The 21,346-nt window shown below is 45.7% G+C and overlaps 1 protein-coding gene across 2 annotated transcripts in view; it reads left to right on the top strand.

Moving 5' to 3' along the window:
• The window catches only part of NSMCE2 (NSE2 SUMO ligase component of SMC5/6 complex), a 274,588-nt gene that overhangs the window by 62,709 nt on the left and 190,533 nt on the right, over positions 1–21,346 (top strand). The gene's annotated exons all lie outside the window — the stretch shown is intronic.

Raw genomic sequence — 21,346 nt, 5'->3', positions numbered from 1 at the left:
CTATTAACAACCTTCAATATGTAGGTAATACAAACTTTTTTTTTTTTGCTTTTTAACACTTTATTTTTTTTAATCATTTTATTGGGGGCTCATCCAATGCTTATCACAATCCATCCATACATCCATTGTGTCAAGCATATTTGTACATTTGTTGCCATTATCATTCTCAAAACATTTGCTTTCTACTTGAGCCCTTGGGTATCAGCTTCTGATTTTTCCCCTCTCTCCCTGCTCCCCCTCCCTCATGAACCCTTGATAATTTATCAATTATTATTTTGTCATATCTTACACAGTCCAATGTCTCCCTTCACCCACCTTTCTATTGTCTGTTCCCTCGCTGAAAGACAAATGGGTGGATAGGCAAATGTGCTGGAGAAAGCTGATGGTGTCCAGCTATCAAAAGATATAGCATATGGGGTCTTAAAGGCTTGAAGGTAAACAAGCAGCCATCTAGCTCAGAAGCAACAAAGCCCAAATGGAAGAAGCATACCAGCCTGTGTGATCACAAGGAGTAGTAGGGATCAGGTATCAGGCATCAAGGAACAAAAAAATCATATCATTGTGAATGAGGGGCAGTGCAGATTGGGGACCCAAAGTCCATCTGTGGGCCACTGGACATCCCCTTACAGAAGGGTCTTGGGGAGGAGACGAGCCAGTCAGGGTGCAGTGTAGCAATGATGAAACATAGAACTTTCCTCTAGTTACTAAATGATTCCTCCCAGCCCTACCCCCCCTACTATCATGATCCCAATTCTACCTTACAAATCTGGCTAGACCAGAGGATGTACACTGGTACAGATTGGAACTGGAAACACAGGGAATCCAGGATGGATGATCCCCTCGGGACCAGTGGTGAGAGTGGTGATACCGGGAGCGTGGAGTGAAGGTGGGGGTGGAAAGGGGGAACTGGTTACAACCTTTCTTGATGAAAGTGAGGAGGACTTGAAGCACTTGCTGATGAAGATCAAGCTGCAACATGGATCACAACTCAATATAAAGAAAAGAAAAATCCTCACAACTGGACAAATACGTAACATCAACTATAAACTCAGAAAAGATAGACGTTGTCAAGGCTTTCATCTTGCTTGTGGAAGCAGGAGTCAAGAGACAGCCTGTGGGCTGGATTGGGAAAGTCTGCTTTCCGAGACCTCTTGCAAGTGTTGAAAAGCAAGGGTGCTTCTTTCAGGACTGTGATGTTCCTGATCCAAGCCATGGTATTTTCAATCACCTCATATGCATGTTGAAGTTGTGCATCGAATAAGGAAAACCAAAGAAGAGTTGATCCATTTGAATTGTGAGGAGGCTGGAGAAGACTATGGGGCGTACCATGGACTTCCCAAAGAAGAAACAGATCTGTCTTGGAAGAAGAACAGCCAGCATGTACATCTGAAGCAAGGAGGACGCGATTTCATCTAATTTACTTTGGAAATGTCATCAGGAGAGGCTGACCAGTGTCTGGAGAAGGCCTTCATGCATGGTGAAGTAGAGGGGCAGCAAAAAAGAGGACAGTCCTTGACACAATGGGCCGACACAGCAGCTGCAACAGATGGACTCAAACGTAAGAATAGTCATGCGATGACCCAGGACTGGGCCATGCTCCGTCCTCTTGTGCATAGGGCCACTATGCATGATATCTGACTCGCTCCTCAGAACAACAACAATATCCTCGCAAACATGTTTTAGTTTATTTGCTTAACCTTTATTTCCTCTGAAGGTAAGCATTTCAGTAACTTTAAATGTTGTTATTAGGGCTGTCAAATGTCTTTCAACCCACAGTGAAAGGCCACATGATAAAGTGAAGTATGGAAACAATAGGCAGATGTAGTTAGCGTGGTTCTACCTTGCCACTGATCTCAGACATTCCGCCGCCTACTTTTTCTTCCCTTGTGACTGATACCTGCAAGGTCTCATGGGCTTCTGCGCCTGCCTCAGCTGATTCCTAGACTGTTTCTGGTACCGAGAATAAGCCTTCTCTGCCCTTCCTTCAGGCTTCTCTCTGTCACCGGGCTTGAGACAAGTCAAAAGTGCCCAGAGAAATACCAAATAAGAAACAGATGTGATCCAGGGACCGCGCAGAGGAGCCTCCTGGCAGATTCAGAAACTAAATTCGACACAGTTTAAACCTTGTTCAAAATGACCTTGGGAAAATCTTGTCGGCTCATTTTCCCCACCTTAACACACCTACATTTAATAGATGAAAGCTGAGTGTCTTAGATCATATTCTGAGGGTCACTCAAAGTATTGATGTGGGGATCCAGTTCACGCATGATTAAACACGTCTTTGCGATCAGAGAATGGCTGCAGACATGCTCTTGGTCGTGCTCTGGTCTCAGTCTCATGGTCCCCTCATATAAAAGGTCCAATCAGAACACTACCTTCCCAGACAGTCTGTTGGGCCAGTTCAATTCAAGGTAGAGCTGTAAAAGCTCAGAAGGCTAGGATAACTTTTTCTAGGATTCCAAAAGGTTGATCTTACACAATTTCTTGATGGACCAAGAGTGATCATGGGGTGTATCAAGAAGAAATGTTCAGAAAATTGAAAACTGCATTCGTGAGCAAAAGACCAGTGAAGCTGTGCTAAGGACTATCTTTCCATTGTGACAATGTACCTGCTCATTCTACGAGGGTAGCAAGACCTGTCCTGCGAGAATTTGACTGGGAAACCTCACCCCATCTACCCCACAGCCTTGACCTTGCCCCTCCGAACTTCTTTTGGTGTCCCAAGCCCAAGAGCATTGAGAAAGCACACAGTCTGGACCCCTCAAGGGTGCTGACCCTACTGTCTTGAAGTGACATTAGGGAAAGACGGCAGAATTCTTCCGGGGGTGGGTGGTGGTGGTTGTGGGATGGAAATACATAGACATGCAGAGAGGAGACATCAGTGAACAGTCACTTCACATTATGACCTTTTCATCCAATGCAGCTTTCAGCGACTTTGTCACAATACCTTTGGGCCTCTACAGGTAGTGGAATTGCTGTTGTCAGAATACCGCAATTGTAGTGTGTTGCCTGTATGTGCTAAAGGAATCTACACGTTCCAGGAACGCTGCCAGTGTCAGGTTTGAATGTTCAATTTACCGATTTTGCTCTCTTTTATTCTCAGCCATTGAATCCTGTGCGGCCACAAACATGTTTCTTTTGCCCTTTTTGCTCTTGGCAAAATGAGCCCAGTGCTATCTGGTTTTACCTATCTGGAATTGACGTCTTGATTACAAAGTATGATAACATGTGAAAGGACCTTAGAGGGAAAAGTGCTATAAACTGCAAGGTCTCCGTGTTCTGCCCTGTTAACCTTTAACTTCTTTTCCTACCACAGATGGCTTGCCACAAGTGCACTTAAATCCCCTAGCTGTCCTAAACTGTCTAAACTTGACTAGAGAGTGGTGACTTTCATCCTGACATTGATCAAAGGGACACTTGTGCAAAATGTGCATCCACTTTTTTGCCCTTAATTTAGTCATCTCTTTGGTAAATGTTTATTTCTGTTCCTTCCCACCTCCCAAGAGTTTCACATAAATCTCATGTAACACTTCCATAAGTGACTAATGCAGATTAAGCTAACTCAGTGACTGAGTCACTTTGATTGTGAAATACTTAGTTTGAAGTATCTATGTATAACGATGAGGAAATATACTTAAGCTTTGTGCTCTGATGACTATAGCAGTGTGCTCATTAGGCAACAATAATGAGTGGAATTTTTTTGGGGGGGTGGGATTGGGAGGACTTCAATCTGATGGACTGAAGTCTAATGAGTGGAATTAATGAAAAGTCATAAAAGCAGACGAAATGAGTCTAAAGATACCACTGTCACATCTATTTCTCTCGCCCTTTAAAAAATAAGTTTTATTGGCATGGAATTCACATATACAATTCAGTAGTTCAGTCATATTAAGAAGAGTTGTACAGTCCGTTTTAGAACATTTTCTTCTTTCTTGTACTCATTGTTTCCCTCCCCTGCCATACTCCCAAGAAACCACAAATCCAGTTACTGTCTATAGATTTACCCACCATGTATTTCATAACCGAAAAACAAGCAAACAAAAATAATAAATTAACAATAGTAACAAAGTGAAACAAAATCCCCATTCAGAAAGAAAGCAGAAAACATTAAAAACTAGAACAAATTTAAAATGGGTCAAAAGGGAGATCATATGAGAAGTTGTTAAATTTTGACTTAACTGCATCTGCAATGACCCACTTTCCAATGCACTCTGCATGAGAGCAGGGCTCTGCTCACCCCTGCTTTATGTTCAGAGGGGATTCACTGGAGGCCTAATTCACATGTGTTTCCCCTGCACTTTTTTTTTTGACTGAAAACAAAACTTTAAAATGGGTCAAAAGGGAGATCAAAAGATACGATATTCCATTTTATCCTAACTGCATATGCCACAATCGGTTTTACAAGGAGCTCTGTCTGATAACAAGGCCACTCACATCCCTGGGCTATGGTCTGGAGGCTTAATCCCTATGTGGAGGCTGCAAATGACTTTGGACTTTCACTGTCATCCGTCACCCTCTGCAAACCAGGTGTCCACAGTTTAAGCTCTGATACCATTTCCTCCAAATCTGGCTCTCATTAACTAGACCCTCTCATAAGCAGTTGGTGTTTTGTTTAGTTAGAGTATTGGGCTCAGAATTGAAGGTCTGCTTGCTACCCCATGTTCTGCAGGGCTGTGACCTTGGGTGAGTCAGGGAGCTTTATCTGCCCTCCAGCTTCCTCATATCTGAAATGGGATGGGGGTGGGGAGTAATAATAGTATTTGCCCTACATACCTGCATTGTAGATAAAGTGAGATCTTTGATAGGAATATGTTTTGACAGAAATAAAGTGGGTAATGTGTTAGCCTGCTGACCTCCAGGTCATCAGTTGTAAATGACCAGTCACTCCTTGGGAGAAAGGGGAGGCTTTCTACTCCCATGAAAAATGAAACCCACAGGGGCAGTTCCACGCTGTCCTATGGGGTCACTGTGAATTGGAAGCGACTCAATGGCAGGGAGTTTGGTTGGGCCTGTTGGGAGAGCTCACAGCTGAAGGGCCAGGGGACTGAGGTGTGAAGGAGACTGATGCCCCGATTCTGCCAAAACAAACTGGGTGGGAGGCCCTGTAGGTGTTGGAGTTGAGAAGAGGAAAGGTACAGCCCCAGTAATTGGAATGCAGAATTGAATTAGGGACTCCTGGGAGACAGCTTCCTCTAGAAGCAATATCTAATGGCTAGGCTTTCAGAGCAGTCCCTTAAAACAAAACAATAATTAGTTCCTCAAGATTCAATTTCTATAAAACTGTAACAGAGTTCATTGCCATTGAGTTGATTCCAACTTAATTCGACCCTATAGACAGTAAAACTGCCCGTGAGTTTCTGAGACTCTTAACTCTTTACGGGAGTCGGAAACCTCGTCTTTCTCCCTTGAAGTGGATGGTGGTTTGGAACAGATGACCTTGAGGGGAGAAATCCAACTCGAAACCACTATGCCTCCAGGGAGCCTTTGTAGTGTGGTATCTAGTGTTTAAAAAGGTGTGCTGCAGGACTTAGCTAGTCCTGAATAAGAGCTAGCAGATTCACTTTTCCCTGTCACCCCCAGTCATTCAGTATTTGTCCAAGGCTGTTGTGGTTTGCAGGACCTAGTGACATTTTGATTAAGTACTTGGCTGCTAACTGAAAGGTCAGCCTTTTGAACTCCATAGCTACTCTTGTGGAAGAAAGATTACAGTGTGGGAAACCCACAGGGGCAGTTCTGCTTTGTCCTCTCGGTTGCCATGAGTGGGAATTGACTCAGTGGCAGCAGGTTTGGTGTGGGTTAGTTGGCGTTGAACAAAAGCAGATTGGAGCTCTTGTTCGGTCATGCCCCCTCAGTCCCCTGGCCTTTGTGGAATTGCTGATACCAGCTTTCTTTGCCTGAGGTTCAGGGGCGAGAAGCTCTGGCCTCTTTAATGGTCACTTTGCTCTCCGAAGTTCAGGGTGGATAGTGTTGTCTCAGAGTCGCATGGGGAGTGAGTTTTGACAGCCGAGGCTTGAAGCTCTGGTTCTGGGGGAAACGTAACCCAAGGCTCTTGTCATGAGACCCATGCCGACAGGTAGGCCTGGTGCCTGCACCCCCTTGCTCAGCTGAGGTGAGGAAGCCTAGTCCTCCTCTCGGGCAGGGACGCTCTCCGTTGGAACCGGCTTGATGGCGGTGAGTGAGTTCTAAAAGTATGCTTAGGACCATTTGCGTGTCTTCTCTTTGGGAAATTAAGTCTGCATGAAATATTCACGTGACCTCTCCCCTCCAGCCCCCTCCCCCCATACACTGGTTTGACAGGTGTGCAGGTGCGATTCTGCCCCTTTTAAAGAACTGTGGAGCCAAAGAGCATTGGTGTGGAGATGTCAGTGTAAACAGAAGAACCACTTGAGAGGAGGCAGTATTACTGATGTTTTTAAAATGTACACTATTTTATAATTGTGAATTAGGTGGAAGTTTTACACTTTAGAACACCACTTTATATTTAGCAGTTTAAATTACGTCTCAAACCTCTAATAGCTCAACCTATCCCCCCTCTGGGTTGTTCTTCTCACGCTGTGGATTGCAGTCTTCCCCTTCGGCCAACGTCATGTCTGTCCACCCTCTTAGCTTCTTCTTGCTTCTTCTTACCCTGCCCCTCTTGGTAAGCTCCAACGTCTGTTCCCTTTGGGATGAAAGCTTTTGTTTTGGGTTTGCTTTTTCCTCTGCGATATTCTTCTTTATACCAGTGGACTCCTATAATATTTGACCTCTTGGGACTGACTGATTGCACTCAGCATACAATTCACCAGGTGGATTCACGCCATGAGGAGCTTCCTGGTTTCACCATAGTTTTTTAGTTTATCTTTTCTTCTACCAGTGGGCATTGAGGTGTTTCCATCTTCCTGCTGTTGTAAGCAGTGCTGCAGTGAACGTGGGCATGCCTATGTGCGTTCATGCCATGGCTCGTACTTTTGTAGGGTACTACCTAGCAAAGGGGTTGTTGGGTCGTATGCTAGCTCTGTTCCCCGTGGTTTGAGGCAGCACCATACTGTTTTCCACAGGGGTTGCATGTTTTCGTGGTCCCACCAGCAAGGTACGAGGGCTCCAATCTCTCCAAATCCTCTCCAGCATTTGTTGTTTTCTGGTTTTATTTTTAATTTGACTGTCATTTTGTTTGTAGTGTATTTTAAAAGTGTCTAGTGGTGTGTCTATGAAGAACCTCAGGGTTGTGAATGAAAAGAATATGAAAAATCCCTTCACCTCTTGGTTGAATGAGATGCTTTCTGGGTCTACCTACTCTGATGTGCAGCCCCTTCCTAATGGAGCAAGCTGAGCAACCATTGTCTCGGGTTTGCTGGGTGCCAGGCAGAATTCTGAATTGCACTGGGCTGAGTCGATTTGAAAACCTGTTTTCTCCTTGCCAGGTTAGCCCAGAGACTGGCTCCTGGTGGGTTTCTAGAAGCAGTGAGGGAGAGCGCTCATGGGAAGCAGGAAGTGATAGTGGTATGAGAGGCTATAGGGGATGTGTCACCCACGTGTCACGGGGCTGGTGGGAAGAACGTCACCCTGGGGTCAGAAGACCTAACGTCATCTCTGCACCTTGGCTGCGGCTCCTGACTCTCCAGCTTTCTCACCTCGGAGAAGTGGATAATAGGACCTCACAGCACTGTTGCAAGCGAGACGATGTAGGGAGAGTGCCTGCTGCCATGCCTACACACAGTCGACCTTGAGAAAAAAATCAATTGCCACTCTGGGCCCCCTAACACACAGTTGTTGGGAAAGGAAATAGGGAAACAAGATGTGAAAGTTGGTTGATACATTTAAAAATGCCATCCTAATCAAAGATGGCAGTTTTTGTTGACTGCTCCCTTTGTGCGTGGACAATATTGTCAGTGCCAGGGGCTGCCAGGATGAACAGCACGGTCTTAGAGGAAGTGTGGCAGGACGCTCCTGGGAAGCGAGGATGGGTAGCCTTCGTCTCACTTCCTTCGGACCTGTTTTTTGCGAGGACCAGTCCCTGGAGAAGGGCATCGTCACCCTAGGCCAAGTAGAGGGTCAGTGAAAGAGAAGGCTTTAAGGAAACAGTTTGACTGGGTGGCTACAACAGTGAGCTCAGACATAACAATGGTGCTTTCTGGGTTGTACTAATGGTCGCTGTTGACTTGGTGATGACTCCCTGGCACTAACAGCAGCCCCCGCTGCCCCCTGGAGCGCCCCACCCCCCATTCAAATGCATGCGCAGGCAGGAAGGGAGATGGGTGCAGGCAAGCAGACCCAGGTCTCACTGGCTGGCCACCCATCTGGAAATACAAGTGAGTGTCCAGCAAGTGATTTAAAGATATTCTGTCACATCATAATCAGTGTCCTGGAATAAGGGGAAATATTCATTGTATTTGTCCTTCTCTTGCTAAGTGGTCTTTGAGAAAACGTATTTAAGGTGACCAAAAAAATTGAGAAAAATCATCAGTCTACTATCTATTTGGGGGATATTGGGCTTTTCTGACTCAGGTTGATTGCCACGGTGGCCACAACAATGGGCTCAAGCATCACAACAGTTGCGGGGATGGTGCAGGCCCGGGCAGGGTTTTGTTCTGTGGTGCCTCGGGTCCCTGTGGGTCAGACCCAACTCGATGGCACCTAGTAACGACACCTTTTCTCTCCCGGGGTGACACACAGTTAAAACACCCAGTCAGTTCTTAACCAAAAGGTTGGGGGTTCAAGTTTACCCAGAGGTGACCAACTTCTAAAAATCATCCTTTGGAAACCTTGTCATGGATTAAACTGTATCTCCTGAAGTATATGTCAGGTAGACTGGCCCCTGGCTCTCAGTAGTTTGGTGGTTATGTAACAAGGTAATGTACCTTTTGGTTGTGAAGATTAGTTCATAGGTCTTCAAACTTTTACCTAATGCTCCCTCTTCAGAACAAAATTACCTAACTCCACCCCAACCCCCGGCAATTATAAACTTTTGCTTTTGATTATATATTAGCTCATCATCCAGGATGATGTGTAATTCTTTTTTTACAGTCCCCCCCCTCCCCCCGATTGTTCTGGCCCTTCCCAGGGGATGATCTCCCCTGCTTTGGGAAACCTTGCTCTACTTCCTAAAGGATGTGCCTGGAGGACGTGGCAACAAGGGGGAGATGTCTGGGAACCCTCACTGTGGTGACCCTAGAGCTGGGACATACTCCAGTGGCCCTTCCAAAGAAAGGGCTTCTACGGAGCAGTCACACCAGCCCATTCTCCAGCTATCTCTTGCTGTCTTCAGAATAGAGAGTAGTTGGCTTGTAGCTCCTTCCTCCCACCTCCAGCCACTCCACACACTCACACTGGAGCAAGAAATACTTCTTTCACCCTCCCTTCAGTATTTCATTGTTCAGATTCTAAAGTGAGAATCCTCTTTACTCCCACATAAGCTTTGGTGTCACCCACCACGACTGAGTTGTGTAGACAAGAGACGTTCATCCAAACATGTGTAAGAAAGTTGAGCTCTTCATGATCTAGAACTTGGATCACTAGGAGCCTTGAATTGACTGCAACATGGACTAATCTAGAGAGGAGGCTGTGTGTATTGAGAGTAGTGTTGAAAGCACTTGCAAAATCAGCCCTAAAGTGAAGAGGCTAGAAAAGAAAACCCTGTTACTGTCAGGGGGATTGCCTAGAGAAAGAGGGAAGGAGGGAAGGAGGGAAGATGGTGGCATCCCATTCAATTGTACATTTGGCTGCATCTTAAACTTAGAAACAGTGTGACAATAACAACCCCTCCAATAGCTGTTAACATTTGTGTGCTTGCTGAGTGCCAGACAATGTTCTCTAAGCCGCCACTGTCCGATAGAACTTTCTACCATGGTAGACATGTGCTGTGTGTTCACAGCCAAGAAGAGTAGCCTTGAGCCACATAAGACTTTTGAGTCCTTGAAACGTGGTAGTGCTTCTAAGGAACTCGATTTTTAATTTTGTTACATGTGACTAGTGCCCACTGTAGTGGAGTTCAAACCCCGTTTTCTACAGGCCTTACTTCAGGTGGGGAGGCTCCCCTCCCCTATGAGTTAAACAGAGGTAAGAGTTGAGAATACCAAGGTTCTGAGACATTCTTGCCCCCAGGTGTTATATCTGGAAAGTCTGAGTGAGGACCTGAAGGCTCAGCCCCCTAGTAATCTGCTTCCAGGGGCTGTGCTGACAGCTCCTACACCACACCTTGTTTGGGTCAATCTCAAGAAGGTTATGTCCCCCCCACAGAGCCACAGACACATGATGTGTCCTTGCTGCAGGGGAGGCCGAGGAAGCAGCTTTCTGGTTTCTCCCCCAGAGAGTTACCTGTCCCTCAGGAGAATGAAGATCCCCCCAACATAGCGAAGGTGTTTGCAAGGTTTGGGACTGCAGACCACCTGACAGCTCAACCTTGCAGATGCTTTTGCCAGACTGACAGGGTGACAGCAAGAGCCAAACACCTCTCAGTTACTCTTTCCAAGTCCCAGGTGCTAGGGCGGTGCTCACTGTTGCTCTTGTTCTCTTGCTTCATGATACTCTGTACCTTGCGAACTAAGTCTCTGACCTCACCTGCCGTCAGTGTACGTCTTAAAAAACAGGAGAGGAAAAGGCAAGGGCAAGTCAGCTTAAAGAATCAAAATATCCACGTCAACCCTAGGAAATATGAGTAGAGCCTTCAGTCTTCGCTTTTCTGGTTGGTCCTAAACCCATGGTTGCTGCTCCCATTCTTCACTCCATGTTCTTTTGTCCTTTGTTAGCCCTCAGCTGATTGTGGGTTTTTATCTGCTTAAGACACCCAAGTCTTCACTCCTTGGCGACCTGAATTCTGGGTGGTCCTGTCTGCATTGAGTTGCTTCAGCCACCCATTGCTCTTTGATCACTAGATATTGCAAAACCAAGAGATATTCCAGCTTCCAGACACGAATTTCCCTTGTTTCTTTCTAGTAGCAATTCTGTAGAGTCTTGTTAAGATTCATTACCAAGACCAATTCCATAACCTCCCCTTTTATCTGTCTATTCCGTGTCAGGAGGAGCTCAAAATTACCTGGCTGCAGTGTAAGCTTCTGCATCAGTGGAGGCATTGATGAGTCCCTTGAGGAAGCCACTCTTCTAGATGTGGAGACTGTTGAACCAGTAGAACCAGAGACGCAATGATGGGGGTTGGGGATGGCCAGTTGGTCATTAGGCACGATGAGGGAGGAGGAAAGGGATAACCACTCTGGATCCTTGACTCCTAGACCCCTGTGTCTTGGTTGTAGGAGAAACAACATCGTACCTTATCCCTTGGTTCCGAGCATCCTTGGGACTGATCCAGACTTCTGTAGGGTTGTTGCCCAGTAGCATGGAATGGAATCTTGAGTAGATAATTTCAGCATTCTGAAAAATGAGCATTCTGGATGATGGATACATGGCCAGACCAAGTAGATCCCACTATTATCAACACAGCGCTGTACTTTTTTTCACTATAAAAGCATGAGTCAGATACTTTGATGATGCATAAGACATTTACTAATTCTGTGGATAGTGAAGCAATTTCAAATTTTGTAGAAGTGTGTTTTCATAAAATAACTAACAAGTGGCCACTGAAAGTTAAGGTGACATACCCGAGGTCATGTGTTGTTGATCTTGTTAGGTGCCGCCGAGTCCGGTCTGACTCACAGTGAGCATTTTATGTTTTCATAAAACTCAGGCATGGGCGAAGGGTTCATTCTGAGTTGTTCTCTTGGAAGTAAATGTAAAGTGAAATACTAAGTGGAAAGGGTGATTGAATGGGCAGAAACTGTCTGTCACTGACTCAGTGTGGCCCTGAGCCAGGCTCTTACTTACCTACTGGGAACTGCCCAAACCACAAATCTGGAGAGTTGGGATAACTCTGCTTATGTATCATAGTGACTCTATAGGACAGAACAGAACTGCCTCTGTAGGTCTCTGAGACTGTACATCTTTGTGGGAATAGAAAATCTCGTCTTTCTCCTGAAGAGTGGTCGGTGATTTTGAACTGCTGATCATGCAGTCAGCAGTCCAGTGCATGACACACTATGCCACCATCGACTCCACGACAGTGAGTTTCATGCTCCGTATGAAAGGCCTTAGACCAGCGGTTCTCAACCTGTAGGTCACCACCCCTTGGGGGCTAAGCGACCCTTTCACAGGGGTCGCCCGATTCATAATAGTAGCAAAATTACAGTTTTGAGGTAGCATTGAAAATAGTTTTCTAGTTGGGGGCGGTCACCAGAACATGAGGAACTGTATGAAAGGGTCGCAGCATGAGGAAGGTTGAGGACCACTGCTGTAGCCCATTTTGATGAAGGACCTTGCACAAGTGCCACGGGCTGGTTAATAACAACAATCAGGTACCCTCAGCTCACCTTCTCAGGAGAGCCTGTGTGTCACCCGAGCCACGTCTAGAGCGTTTGCCGGTGGTGAGTGTGCCTGGTGTCTGCAGTCATTGGCAGATGCTCTGCTGACAGCTGGAACTCCCTCTTCCTTCCATGCGTGAAATGCCATTTGTTTGGCAGTTTGAATTTTTTTTGGTTTGTTTTCTCTTTGATCCCCCTACTATATCCCAACCCCCTACGCAAGAGTTCGTTTACACTTCTATCCCCACTGCCTAGCACAGTGTCTTTGTGTGGTAAGCATTTAAAAAATATTTACTGAATAAATAAGTACACAAACAATGCATGTTCCTATGAATTCTGCCCCTCCTTCAAAACAAAGCAATACAAAATAAAACAGAAGCAAGATCAACTGTTTGGTCCCTGCCCCCCTGTAAGGGGGTTTTGTGCAAATACGCGACCCCTGTTGGTCCTAATCCTGTAATAGGCATGGTGCCACGAGACACTTACTAGCGTAAAAGTCAACAACAGGTTCTCTAACATATGCACATCGATGGCTGGCTGCCCTGTCCTGTCTGACTCCCATCTGCTAGACAAGTGTGCCCAGTACTTGAGCAGGACTGGCCCAGTAGAACCAGGAGCACTCTCACACACGAGTGTGTAAATGCTTTCCTTTTCACCATTTTTTTTTTTCTGAGAGGCCTGAAGGAGGAAAGATGCTTCCATGCCTGGTAGGTTGTTGCTTAATAATGTGTCTTACAACACTTGGCAAACCATTAAGTCCATTCGGTGTGTCATAATGCTTAACAAGGAAGTATTATCTCTAAAGTGTTTTGTCAGAAGTCAAACCCATGCGAAATAATATCACTAGGAAACCTAGTCAGTTAAAAAGAATTGGGTCCAACAAAGTTCAGAACAGGTTGTGCAATTGACAACAGAAACTGGCATGAGATGAAGGGGTATAATCAATGTTGGTCATCATGAGTGTGTGATATATATGTGTGTGCATATATATAAAAATATTTTTAAACAGGGCAAAGGCCGTATATTAAACTGACAAAAATATAATATCTCTCCCTATATAAATGCAATTAGTTTTGGCCCATTGAAACTATCATGATTCTGAGCCTGGACATGCTTTTAATAAAAACTTTACCAAGCCTTGTGTGTGTGTGTGTGTGTGTGTGTGTGTGTGTGCGCGCGTGCATGCGTGCTATATAAAGGTGGGGAGACTGTTGGCCTATATAAATGTACCCTGTGCCAGACCAGTTGGATTGGTGATGTGTCATAGTGTGGGCCCGCTTCCATAACGTCTCAGGGCCTACCACCTAATAGGAGCTCAGTAAATATTGAGGCAATTCTCTCTAGATTTCCAGGATGAAAGCAGATCCTGGAGCCTTAGATAAAGTTGACTGTGAATTAGAACATGAAATACTTTGTCTGTTGAGCAAAACACACAGTAAATTACTTATCCGTAGCATGTGTGGAACAAACAAACAAAATTTATCAAGGATTTTGCATTACTTGACCAAAAAATGCCCATAGAAACAGCAGTCAAGAAGTGAAATATTAGGAGTACATTGGGAAAATCTGCTTGCAAAAGTCTCGGTGGAATGTTAAAAAGCAACAAAGTCACTTTGAGGACTGAATTGCCCCTTACCCAAGCCGTGGCATTTTTACTTGGCTCAGATGCACGTGAAAGTTGGGCAATGAATAAGGACTGAGAAGAATCAATGCCTTTGAATTGTGGTGTTGGCAAAGAATATCGAATTATGTCATGGACTTCTGGAAGAATGAGTAAATCTGGCGAGAAGGACATCATGCTTAGTAAAGTAGGGAGTCGGTGCATAAGAGGAAGACCTCAGTGAAAGATTGGTACAGTGGCCTGCAGCCATGGCCTCAATCAGAACAATGATTGAGAGGATGGTGCAGAACTGACCAACATGCTGTTCTGTTGTAGACAGAGTTGCTGTGATTGGAGCCAGCTTGACGGTACCTAACACCACCACCACCAACATGTATTGAAGGCTGTGCGGCTTCCTAAATGTAACTTATTAGATAATCTTATTTTGCAAGACACATCTTTGGAAGATTGTTTGAAAGGAAGTAAATCCATCTGGCCTTGGTTGGTTATAGGAATGACTAATTTTATATTGGATTCTCACATGATTCATCCCATTAATATCCTTGGCTCCTGTGATCTCCCCTCCCAGTGAAATGATGGCTATAAGGCAATCATGATAATTGAAGGAGGAGACCTTGACTTTGCCCTGTGGTAATAAAATGATACACCTGGAGTAACTGTGTGGATCTACAATATTTTGGAAAGAAATGAGGCATACCATCACAGATAGAGCATATGGAAATGAATACGTAGCGTCATTGTGGGCAAGAACAAAGTCTCCCTTGCGTTGCTAACTCTCATGTTTTCGTTCCTCCAGCTCTCCGCTGCTCAAAGGGACAGAGCCACCAGGGGGCTGACTTAGTTGTGTGTCTCCCTGACTTGAGAGGCACAGGAGTGTTGGGGTCCAACCAAATGTAGATAGTCGCAAATGGTTTTGAGCTGAAATGAAGTTTATTTAAGAGTCTCTGGGAGTTTGGGAGACTTATGTTTTCCTGTCTATACCACCTCTCCACCTCAAACAGGTCATCAAAGATCTGGATACAGGGAGTCGATCTTTGTGCATCTCTGTTCTTGCTGAAGTCGCCAATGACTAATGGATACTTCTTAATTAAGCCTTGTTTTTAGCTTGATTTCTCTTTTGGATATTTTTTTTAACAACTCTTGTACTTTTTTTGTTTTAGATTCTTTTAGATGTTCCTTAAGACGCCCTGGTGGTTTCTTAATGGTGAAGCTCTCAACTGCTAAGTAAAAGTTTTGTATCTGGAACCCAGTGGCTCCAAGGGAGAAAAAGCTGGCAATCAGTTTCCTTAATGATCCCAGAGCCCCAAACCAAACTCTCTGCCATCGAGTCAGTTCTGGCCAAGGGGAGCCTATAGGGCAGTGTACAACTATAAAATCTTTATGGGGATAAAAAGCCGTAACTTTCAGCGGAGTCGCTGGTGGATTTGAACTGCTGACCTTCCAACTCACAGTCCACTCTACCATGATTTTACCCTAGAGAACTGTGTGGGGCAGCTCTCCTCTGGCATTTGGGGTCATTATGAGGCAGAATGCCTATTAAACGTGGTATGCTCCAGAATTCTGTCCCCTTTACCGCTGTGGCATTCATTAGAAGCCATACACTAATTCTTCTGCCTGGGAATCCCGGGCCTTGCTGAGCTCCTGTCTTCCCAGGCGCCCTGTCCATACAGATAATGCTAACAGCAAAATCAGCGGCATCAGTCACAGCCACGGGGTGCTGTGTCAGACAGCGAAGGGCTTGGTTTCCTTCCACTCATTTCGTACAGCAACTCTGTAAAGTAAACACTGCAATTACATCTGTACAAAGGAGGAAAGTAGGCTTAGAGGCCTTTAGTAACTTCTGCAAGGTCATTCAGTTAGTAGCTGAGCCTCCTTTGTAATATCAACCCTAGGCCCAAGATTTTAATCCTCAAGAGTTTAGTATGTCAAAATGGAATGCATTGCTATTTCCCTCGGCTTCCCAACACACACACACACACACACACACACACACACACACACACACTTTCCCATTACATATACTCTGTTCTGCTTGAAAGGCTCGTGTTTCATCTCTAAGGTTAGAACTTGGGAATGATACCTGCTCATGAATTACAAAGGCATTTTTATGTCCCAATGATCTTGTTTGCATAAACTGGAAGTTTTAGATACCTGATCTTGAGGCTCATGCACTGACTGGATTATAGTAGTGTTTCCCAGCGTGGGCAGTGCCTTTCCTGGAGTGGGGGGTGGGACAGGCACTGGACCAATCCAGGGAGGCTGCAAAAGCAGGCGCCTACACTTGACCCTGGATGATGGGCGAGAGTACAAATGCTTACCACTGCCTGGGGCCTGCCAAGTAGTTTGTTTTATTTTTCCTGAAAAAGTGTTGGTAGGCCAAATAAGTTTGGGAACCTATGGACTATCCAGTGTTTTAGTTTTTTAATTATTGTGAATTGAGTTATGATTTACAGAGCAGATCATCAGTTTTCCATTCAGTCATTCATGTTCACGGTTTCATCTCATTCATTTCCAATGCCCTTAATGTAAATCACTGATTCTACCCTGTATTTCCTGTCTCTTTCCTGCTTCTTCCCTAATCCTTGTAAACCGTGTCCTTGGGTAAATGCTCCCCTTTATCTCAAACAGCTGATTATTCAAAGGTGTGCATACCTCCCTTGTGTTGTACATATACATATATCTATTCCTTGGCTGAGCATTGAGCCCTAGGAGTGAGTAGTTCAGTTCCAGATGGAAGGGGAATTAAGCACCATAGCCTCAGGGGTTCCACCAGCCTCCATCCAACCATTGAACCCGGTCTCTTTCAGGATTTTGAGTTTTGTTCCACATTTTTCTTCTAATGTGATCCCTTTCCGTGCAATTGATGGTGGCAGCTGGGTACCATCTACTTCTTCTGGTGCCAGGGTCATGAGACCGATATTTGTGCCTTCTGTTTTCAGCAGTCTTCTTTCCTCTGGACTCGTAGAAGTTGATCGCTTGTTCAGTTGGCTGCTGACAAGTTTTCAAGACCCCAACTATACAGTGTTTAAAAACAAACTAAGACACTTAGAGAAATCTAGATGTCTAACTTTTCTTACATTAATGTCTTAACCACTTAGAGTGGTTAGGCTGGCAGTTTTTAGGTTTTACATATTTTGCCACACTGAAAATCAAACCAACACCTGGATTTGCGGTCTCGTATGGCAGAAGCCACCTGGAGCTGCGTAGCCACCACTTTTCGGCACGGGGCTTATACCTTTCGGTTCTTAGCACACAGCCCTTCATTACTTCCTATTTTGAGACACTCACCATGGGCTGTCACAGATATCAGTGACCCCTGGCAAAGACTATTGCTACGTTTCCCCAGCGGACTGCCTCCTGCCCTCTCCACTTTGTACCCTACCGTTCGATTTTTCCCAAATGATATTTGTTCCTGGCTTTCTCTTATTGCTTTTGTCCTATGGTTCCTCATGGGTGTCTTCCTCTTCATCCTCAAACACGTTCACGCCTCTGTGGTAAAGGTGAGAGGAAAAGCACATGGGTTTTCGGAGCACCACCCAAGCGCTCCGGTTAAGCCCAGGTGTGACCTCCTCAGTCTTCATAGCACCGACTTAGTGTTCTTAATTCCTCATGTGGAGGTGAGAGCAATCCAAGGGCCAGAGTTTCCCCAAGATCCCCGGGTCCTCCTCATTCCTAAAGTTGTATTCTTTCTCCTCCACCATGTCAGCTCTATCTCAGGCTCCTATGGTCTACTTTCCTCTTTTCAAACTATTTAATGTCTCTTTAATTCTCTCATCCCTGTGACCTCTTTCCGCGGCCTCTTCCTTTGCCATCGCACACAACTCCCTCAATTCCTTCTCTATCCCAACCTGGCATAATTGTCCTTCTCTACACTGATACAACTTCATCACTTGTGCACCTATTGCGTAGTAGACAGGGTGCCAGACACCAGATGAGAACCTTGCCTGAGAAGCTTCACAGGCTAGAAGGTTGAAACAGATGAATATGTAGGGAACCAAGGGCTGTAATTTTACCAGTGGTTGACAACTGTGTTGCTGTTAGGGGTCCTGGAGTCACAGTGGCCTTAGATTCAACAGAATGACAGCCTCACAATTGTTGCTGGGCTTGAGCCCCTTCTTGCAACCACCGCGTCAATCCATCTCATTGAGGGACTTCTCTCCTTCCCTGACCTTGCTTTACCAAGCACCATGCTCGTCTCCAAGCAACGTCCCTTGGTCTCCTTTTAGATCGGTTTTTGTTGCTGAGTGATGTTGAGTTGGTTCCAATAGAACAAAACACTTCCTGATCCTGTGCCATCCCCAAGATTGTTCCCATGTTTGAGCCATTGTTGTAGCCACCATGTCAGTCCAGCTCGTTCACGGTCTTCCTCTTTTTCCCTAGCCCTCCGCTTTACCAAGCCCGATGACCCTTTCCAAGGACTGAGAATGTGTCCCAAGTACATGAGACGAAGTTTTGCCAACCTTGATTCTAAGCGGCATTCTGCCAGTCCCTCTTCCAAGACAGGCCTGCTGGTTCTTCGAGCAGTCCAGGGTACTTTCCGTCTTTCCAGTGCCGCATTTCAAATGCTGCCGCGCTCCTTCCATCTCCTGTGCACGGCTCTCCTCAGTCACCGTTCATTGCGTTTAGCTTATGTGAGCGGGCTCCTTTTCCTTTTCCGAAGCAGCCTCCCCTCCGACTTTCCTTCTTTCCTATTGAGTTTCTTTTAGGTCTCTCTCCTTTTTCTCTCCATGACCTCCTTCTAAATGTAACTAGATAAGCACACCTGCCCTGCGCCAGACTCTTTCTGCCTTCCCCCCAATAAAATGCCAAAGAACCGAGCTGCCGATACTAAGTATTTCAGAATCATAACTGATTTTTTGTCTTCCAAGACTGGGTGATTCCACTTCAGAAATAACCAAGTAGCCATTTCTGCTCCCGGTTAACCTACAGCAGGACCTGCTGTCCCCAGCTCTTTCTGGAGGATTTCCTGCATGCTTCGATTATAATCGTCGCTAACAGGCATTCATGCTGTTTCACTTCACTTCTTTCCCTACTGCCTATCAGGCCAGGCTCCAGTTGCATAGCTGACTTCCTGAAGCCCTTTCCCATCTGTCTCCGATCAGCTTCTGATCACTGCCTCTGCAGTGCCAGTGTTTGATGGAAACAGGGCAATCGCGGGATACGGGGTGGGTAAGTGGGTGGTAAACACAGTGTGCAGTGGGTCAGCACTTGGCTGCTGAATGAAAGGTTGGTAGTTCTAACCTACCAGCCATTCCACGGGAGAAAGACACTACAGTTTGTGTTCATCAAGATCCGCAGCCCTGGAAACCGATTGGGCAGCTCTGCTCTGCTGTAGGCTTGCTCTGAGTCGGAATCAACTCAGCAGCAACAAGTTATGTGGGTGGTCCGAGAAACCTGACGCGCTCTTCTTCCTGGGACAGCATGAAATTCTTACCATGGAAGCTCCAAACTGCCAGTGAGTCAATGCAGACTCACAGCGGTCCTGTAGGACAGGGCAGAACTGGCCCTGTGAGTTTCTGGGACTATAACTTTTTATGGGTATAGGAAGCCTTGCATCCTACCCTATAAATATAAATGTCAGAACTTGGCTTCTTTCTGCCTGATTTACATCTTGTTAGGTTTCACTACTCTCAAGTTGGCCTGACCAGTGGCCACCCAATATCCAATAGGTTTGGACCGAAGCACTGGCTGCTTTTCAGACGCAGATGCCAGGCCTTTCCTCCTTGTCTGTCTGAGCCTGGAAGCTCTGCTGGAACCTGGTCGGCTTTGCTGCAGCGTACAAGCCCACACTGACGGACTAATGGTGGCTGCGCTTCAGGTTGTTGGTTGGGCACTGATCAGACTTCCCCATGGAAGAAAGGAATTCTATCACTGAGCCATGTTTTCCATTTTAGATTTGACTAATCAAAATGTGTACCGATTAAGCACACAAAACATGTTTTAGTCTTTCACCATGACAAAAGCTAATCAAAGCAGGAGAGATTGTGGATAACCTCTGAGTATATATGTATTGATAGTCAGATTTAGAAGGATTAGAAATATATCTCACTGGCTAGAACTAAACCCCGGGTTCTGCGTGTCCCCCCACCCCCCGGCCCATATCTGGCCGGTAGTCTTGGCGTTGTCTCTGACTGACTGGATGAGTGTAGACCACCCATGGAACTTCCTTCTGCATAGAGCACTGTGTTACTTGAGAAACTAAGGAAGGAGGAGATCACGATGAGATGTTCTCTTCAGTCAGTGGTTCGCAACGTTCCTAATGCTGTTGTGGTGAATCCCCAACCATCAAATTATTTTTGTTGCGACTTCATAACTAATTTTGCTACTGTTATGAATCGTTCGGCCTCCAAAGGGGTCGCAGAGACCCACACATTGAGAACCGCTGTCTTAAGGGATATCATAGGTCAGAAAGCAAGTATGTGCACTCTACTACCAAAGAGCCCTGGAGACACTGTGGGTTACTCATCCGACTGCTAACCACAAGGTGGGGGATTCAAACCCACCAGCCGCTCTGCAGGAGAAAGACAAGGCGGACTGCTCTCAAAACACCCTGTGAGGTAGAATCAACGCCATGGTTTTCTTTTGGTTTAGATGCTGCTATAATTAATAAATTGTGGGCCAGGTCATGTTGAACAGTTGCCCTGGCGGTTTCGTAATTTCGTGTTGGGCTGGATCAACCCTAGGTCAACAGTTAGAAACCACAGCTGGAGAATATGGGATGTTCTACTCCCCTAAAGAGGTGCGGTCTTTGTAGCGCACAGGGGCAGTTCCACCCTGTCCTGTAGGGATTCTGTGGGTTGGCATTGACTCGATGGCAGTGCATTTTGTTTTGTTTTGTTTTGGGGTATTTAGAAGGAATAAGATTAATTCATTTAAAAAACAAAAACAAACAAAAAATAAACATTGCATCCTCCCTCTAGGATCCAAGCACAGGCAATTCAGTGACCTACCCATGTGCCTTCAAAGTCTTTGTTGTATCCGTGGAGACAGGCATGGTGAGGTGGGTGTGACGAGTGCTGGGAGAGGTCTGGGAGAAGCTGAGGTGGGTCAGGCATGACAGTTCGAGTTGTGCTGGAGGGCAGGAGTATCAGGACAGGGCCAAGGAACCAATATGGAGGCCTGACAAAGGACAGTCTGGTGAAGCAGTAAGGCCACAGCTTAGCCATAGTTTGAGGATAAGGAAATAGGGAACAAGAGTAGGAAAATGGCCCTTACCTTCTCATGCAGCTAAACTATGAAGTGAACATAGTTGGGGGAAAGGGGACCTGGGATTATAAGAGCTTGTTTTCAAATATGGGGTGCCAAGTCTACTTAAAGGTTGGGGGCTTCAAGTCTACTTAAAGGTTTGTGTGGAATGAGCCAATAGGAAGGGAGAGTTTGTTTTGAAGGAGAATGA

The sequence above is a fragment of the Tenrec ecaudatus genome, chromosome 5 (genome assembly GCF_050624435.1).
Source record: "Tenrec ecaudatus isolate mTenEca1 chromosome 5, mTenEca1.hap1, whole genome shotgun sequence".
Classification (NCBI taxonomy): Eukaryota; Metazoa; Chordata; class Mammalia; order Afrosoricida; family Tenrecidae; genus Tenrec; species Tenrec ecaudatus.
This window is presented reverse-complemented; position numbering and strand designations above follow the sequence as displayed.